Source organism: Elephas maximus, chromosome 1 (assembly GCF_024166365.1).
Source record: "Elephas maximus indicus isolate mEleMax1 chromosome 1, mEleMax1 primary haplotype, whole genome shotgun sequence".
Lineage (NCBI taxonomy): Eukaryota > Metazoa > Chordata > Mammalia > Proboscidea > Elephantidae > Elephas > Elephas maximus.
In genome coordinates this window covers 224,719,306-224,725,305 of record NC_064819.1, presented here as the reverse complement: position 1 = coordinate 224,725,305, position 6,000 = coordinate 224,719,306, and the positions used below count along the sequence as shown (strand labels likewise).

Sequence of the window (6,000 nt, the reverse complement as noted above, 5' to 3'; positions counted from 1 at the left end):
AATATGCCCCAGACCAGAGTCACCCGAGCGCTCTGAAATAATTCTTGGGGACAAGGGTCCTATTTCTGGATGACGAAGCCAATAAAGTAAAGGACCCTCGATAAAGCAAAACTTGCTTCACTTTGCACGTTCTAGAACTCCACACGGGGAAAGCTTCCACGCGGAGCCCGGTGCTGCGCCCGGTTCGCTCCTTTTCAGCGTTCTCCTACAGCCCAGCATAAAAGAACGTGGGCTGCGGGTGAACGCGAAGGTGCAGGAGCCCCCGCACCAGGTCCCGGTGCCCCCGCGCCCCGCAGACCGCGCGCCCTGCCCGGAGCCCCGCCGAGCCCTCCGCACAGTGGGCGCGGCCATGCGGGCGCGGGGCCGGGCCGCGGGCGGGAGGGCGGGGCCGTGACTCAGGCAGCGCCGGGGCGGCAGCGGCCCCTCCAGCGGCGCCGGGCGGGAGGCTGCGCCCGCGGCGGGACGCATGCGCGCTGCCGAGCGGCGCCCGCTCCCTCCCGCCCGCCCACCCTCCTCCTCTCCCCGCCCCCGCCTCCATCCTCGCCTGGCTGCCTCTCGTCGCCGGCTGGGTGCTGAAGTTGGGCGGATGGCAGCGCACCAGCGCCGCTAGAGGACCGAGCCGCCCGCCCGCGCCCCCGGACCGCTCGGTGCGCTGCCCACCCTCCAGGCACTGGGTAAGAGGTGGCCGTGCAGGCTGAGCCGTGCTAACTGTGTGACAGCAAAATGTCTGCTTAGGCTGAGGGGTGCGTGTGTGCCCGCGGGGAGGAGGATGGAGGACAGAGGACAGAGGGGGCGGAGAGCGCTGCCCTGCCCGCGGGGCGCCTGCGGGCCGGAGTCCCCGCGGGGAGCTGCTCGGGGAAGTTGGAGCCGCGGGGCTGCCCAGCCGCTCCGCTCGCCGCCCTGCAGCTGCGGCCGGGGGTGACCGATGTCCGGCGGCGGAGGGAGGGCGCCCTGGGGGGTCCCCGGCGCCCGCGAAGAGCGGCGCCCGGGGCCAAGGCGGGGAGCGCTGGGCGGGGGCGGGCCTGGGGGCGCCGGGTCCTGCGGGGGAGGGGGCGTTTGTGATCGTTTGGTTCGGAAGCCGACTGTGGAATTCAGGTTTTTAGCGACCCATCTCCTTCGGGTAATACCTTCTCTCCCTTACCTTTCTTTGCCTTTGGGAAAATGCACTATTCAGGTGAGGAAGGTGTAAGCCGGGGAAGGGTTTGCAAAAATGAGTACCTTTAGCAGCGATCAAGTGTGTGTGTGTGTGTGTGTATCGAGGCTCGGGGTCTCTTTTGTTCCTTCCCCTCCTCGTAGTCACAGGAAAGGGAGTTCTGGTGTGGGTTCATGGGGTCGATTGCACAGCCAGCGAGGGGGCGAGGAGGAGGAGGAACGCCCACCAGCCCTCGAACCGCTGCCGGGGTGGGTGTATCGGAAGCACCCTCACTGTGGGTGATGGGGATTCTTCTTCTTATTGATGGAATCGGTTTAATAGCTGCCTCCTCGCCAGCCTTCTCCTCCTTTGCCTTTTCCTGGGCTGCGGCAGAGGCGGGGTGCAGATATTGCTCCTCTTCTCTCTACCTCCCGATCTCCCTGAAAAATGTCGGAGGACTTGAGGATGGCGGAGGGAACGAGCTGGCCACGCAAGCCACGGATCGGGAGATGCTCCCAGCGAGCGGGAGGTGACAGGCAGCGCGCCCGGGTAGCCCGCTCCCGCCTTGGGAGTCCCTGGGCTCCCGGAGATGGGGCAGGGGTCGCCTGGCCAGAAAGATGCCCGCAGCTCGGGGACCCGCCCTTCGCCGCCATCCGGAGCCCGGGACACCGGCTCACCTGGTTTTGTCTAGTCGCTCCGGGAAGACGGACTCTGGCTCCAGGCATAGTTTCCCTAACCTCCCTGACCCTTCGCTAAATGCTTCCTTCTGTAAAAGCGTCGCTGGAAGGTTTGTCTAGAGAACTTTGCAAGCTTCCCATAGTTTTTTTTTTTTTTTTTTTTTTTACATTAAGATTCTTTCCATCCTGGAATAGCAATTAAAAAAATTTTTTTTAGATTACAAATAATAAAGAAAAAGCGTATAGTTCGGTTTCCATCTAGAATAAGCGTTTCTGAGTCGATGACATCTCCATTTCCGGTGTTATACGCACTGGTTTTCGGCGTGATACGCCGCTCTGAAAATCATTTAATTTAAGATAAATCATTTTTACTCTTGGAATTGAAAATAATTTTCTCCTGGATTCATAGCTGCTAGATACTTAGGTGGAAACCCTGGTGGCGTAGTGATTAAATCGTGCAGCTGCTAACCAAAAGGTTGGCAGTTTGAGTCCACCAGGCGCTCATTGCAGACTCTATGGTGCAGTTCTACTCCGTCCTACAGGGTCGATATGGGTCGGAATTGCCTCGATAGCAATGGGTTTTTGGTTAGATACTTAGGTGTATCAAGTAATTTTGAAAACTGGGAAACACTTGAAGTAATACAGGGTCGATATGGGTCGGAATTGCCTCAATGGCAATGGGTTTTTGGTTAGATACTTAGGTGTATCAAGTAATTTTGAAAACTGGGAAACACTTGAAGTAATTTGTATTTGTTTCTAAAGTCTTCTATAGGAATAGTAGTAGATGCCCATTATGGCACTAATACCTAATGAAAAAGTGATTTGTAGTCATTAATTCCAATGATTGAGAAGTTCAACCTTCTCCAGTTAAGTTACTGTTATTGAGTTATTTTTTCCGTTAGCATGAACTAAAGAAAAAATAATAATTAGCACACTCAAGGAAGAGTAGATTTATTCACTCTTTTTGTCATCTTGAAAAGTATATATAAGGCAGCTATGAAAAAGCAGTTAATTCCCAGTTTTCGGAAATGAGGAAACAAGTGTTTATCATTACAAAAAGACTGGGTGATATAATTTCTTAAATAAGATAAATCTCCATAGCAATGACACATGGTCCCAGAACCCTGGGCACTCATCCTTCCCCTGAAACTGTAGTCGGAAAGATTAAGAAAACCACCCAGTTTACAGAACAACAAAGTGTCGTTGTGCCAATTTCAACCATTTTTGTTCTGGTTCCTCAACTACTGTTTGGTGTTCAGTCCCCAGGTAAGGGAATTAACAGAGTTAATTTGCAGGTCCTGCTTAGTTCTAAGTCACCTAGCTTTTCCTTCTCAAATAGGTATCTCATTAGGTTTAAGAATATTCTTGCTGGATATTAATTTGCTTGAACTCATAATGTTGAAGGTCTAAGTCCATTATTACTCCTGTGGACTTCTTATACTTTTGCATTATCATCATAATAATGAAATAATAGTCTTCCTTGATATTTCCTACCACTACGACTAGGGGCTTTGAAGAAAGGGATAAATAAATATTCTTAGCCATTTGGCCTCATGATAACAATCTAATAAAAAAAGATCTAAAGCTAAATTGATAAAATTCTGGCTGACTCATAGGCTAAAGAGTAAGAAAGCATCTACCTGTCAATCCACAACTGTAGAGATAATGGCTTTCAGACTGGAAGTCCATTAACTGAAGCACATAGGCTTTTCTGGAAAAATGGAAGGTGGGCATAGGTGATGAGGCATGGAGCTTAAGAGGAATGGGAATACATTCAACTAAATTTTTACTGAGAATCCTTTTTCTGATATCCAACTCTGCTTACTTAACAAGAAAGATATTGTGCTACCCAGAATGGTAAACATGGGGACCACCGTGTACCCAGTGGATGAGATGAGACTAATGCTATGACATTAAAATATTTCATTTCTTCTGACTACTAAATTATATCACACATCTGGGGATGGAAGGGGGATCATTCTGGATCCTCAGAAATATATATTTTTATGGAAAACTAAAAACAATGAAACAACTCTTCGATGTGGGGAGTCAGAACTTTCAGTAGTAAGTTGGAAGTTCCACCTTCCTTATCTCTCCCATCTCCACTGATCCCCCAAAAGACACTTTCCAAACATCCAAAGAAAGTCATTTTGACTGGCTTTCATACTGTTGTGTCAACACCCAGCCCGGTGTCTGGTAAAAACCAAACCTATTGCTGTTGAGTTGATTCAGACTCATAGCAACTCTACAGGGCAGAGTAGAGCTATCCCATACAGTTTCCAGGGAGCACCTAGTGGATTCGAACTGCTGACCTTTTGGTTAGAAACCATAGCACTTAACCACTACTCCACTAGGGTTTCCATCTGGTAAGAGACAGGTGTTAAATAAACATTCCTTAAATGAATAAATTTTGTGTAATTGACTTGGGTCTAAAAAGTCTTCCAAGAGCCAGGATCACATTTTTAAAAAGAGCTCTCAAGCTCTTTGCCAAGCTTGATATCCTAAAGATCACATCCATGGTCCTGCATCTTTTGAGGAAGCCATTTACAGAGTTGCTATCACTTTGTACAGTAGGTAGGTCTTTAACTAATACTTATATTACTGATTTATTTCCCCTTTTTTTTTTTTTCGTCTTTGAATGTCATGTTCAGGTCTTTTGTCTATTTTTCTATTGGTATTCTGGTACCTTTTTCTTATTTATTTGAGTACTAACGTTAAAAAAAAAAAGTAAAAGCAAACTAGGAAAGGAAATGCTTAGTGGCAAAGACTACATAGAGAAATTCTTGTGGCTAAACAAGGCTGTAGCTCAGCTGGTGTGGAGCAAAAGCACTGAAGCTGGATTAGCCACAAGGTTAGGGCTGCCATGACATCCGTAGCATAATGCCATCATGCCTGGGCATCCCAACTTGCACAGTATCCTTTAGAAGCCAAGAATCACTAGTAGTTGGGGATCTTTCATTTTCTGTTTAAGCACTATGCTCCCACACACTTTACCTATGTGAAGCTTGTACATGAAAAATTCCCAGATTGTCCATGGATTGTTTCTGCTGGTTGCCAATGGTATAGGAGGATTTGGGATTTTTCCTGAGAAAAATGGTGTTAAAAGGAAAGATAGATGTGGATCAGGGTTGCGGGGGGAGCTATGGAATGCTAATTAAAATTTTTCATTAGAATAAAAGTAATTAAATTTAATTATAAAACCTGATCAGATTTGAATTATATTTTTATCTCGGATTTCAAGCCATAGCTGAGAGTTAGATATTTGAAAGATGAGAACCTAAGCTATTACCTTAAGGAGTTCTGTATTTGTAATGTTTCATATGGTTCAGTGCTTTCAGAAGCTCTTGGCTTTGACTTTTTAAATTCTATGACTTGAGAAATTTGGCTTCAAAGGATTAAATATTTAGTTTGGAAAATCTATAATGTCCCTTAAATATTATACTACCTAAAGAATGTAAACTTCTGTAGTTATTGGTGGCTCAAATTTATCGAATATGGTAAAACCTCAGTCGTTCAGAATCAAGCAACCTAGGATCTATAATGAGTGGAAAGGCCCCTGTAAGAGAGGAAGCTGTGGTGGAAAATACAGCCTTCTTTCAAACAGAACTAGATTTAAATTCTTGCCCTACTATTAACTAGACGTGTGAGCCTTTTCATTAAATTAAAGAAGTACTACATATGTTTGTTCCCTGAAGACAGAAATATGGATATTCGTCAGACATACAAACATCTTCCAACATTGGTTTTCTGGGTTTGAAAGCTTAGGACCATACTCTTATGGGAAAGTTCAATCAACTGGCATAACATAGTTCACGAAAAATCATGATCCACATCCTATTGAAGTGAGTAGTGTCTGGGGTCTTAAAAGCCTGTGAGCAGCCAACTGAGACACAAATGTGGGTCTCTACTCACCAGGAACAAACCAGTAAGAAGGTGACCAAAAGCACAGAGAAGAAACAAGCCTACAAGAGCTGCAACGCCATTTACCCTGAGACCAGAAGAACCAGATGATGCCCAGCTACCAGCACTGATCCTTCTGACTGTGGTCACAGTAGTTGGTCCCAGATAGAATGGGAGAAAAATATGGAGCAGAACTTAAATTATTAAAAACAGCAACAACAACAAAACACAGATAAAATGGAACAATGGAGAAGAGAAGGCTGAACTCCCTGAGACTATCGCCATGAGACA

General features: G+C 46.7%; 1 protein-coding gene across 3 annotated transcripts in view; it reads left to right on the top strand.

The window, feature by feature from the left end:
• The first annotated feature begins 557 nt into the window (after positions 1-557).
• Positions 558-6,000, top strand: part of RGS17 (regulator of G protein signaling 17) — a 118,187-nt gene continuing 112,744 nt past the window's right edge. For all 3 annotated transcript variants that reach the window (XM_049904114.1, XM_049904105.1, XM_049904094.1), the window contains exon 1: positions 558-674. The gene's annotated coding sequence lies outside the window, so the exon portion shown is untranslated. The remainder of the gene's footprint in view (positions 675-6,000) is intronic.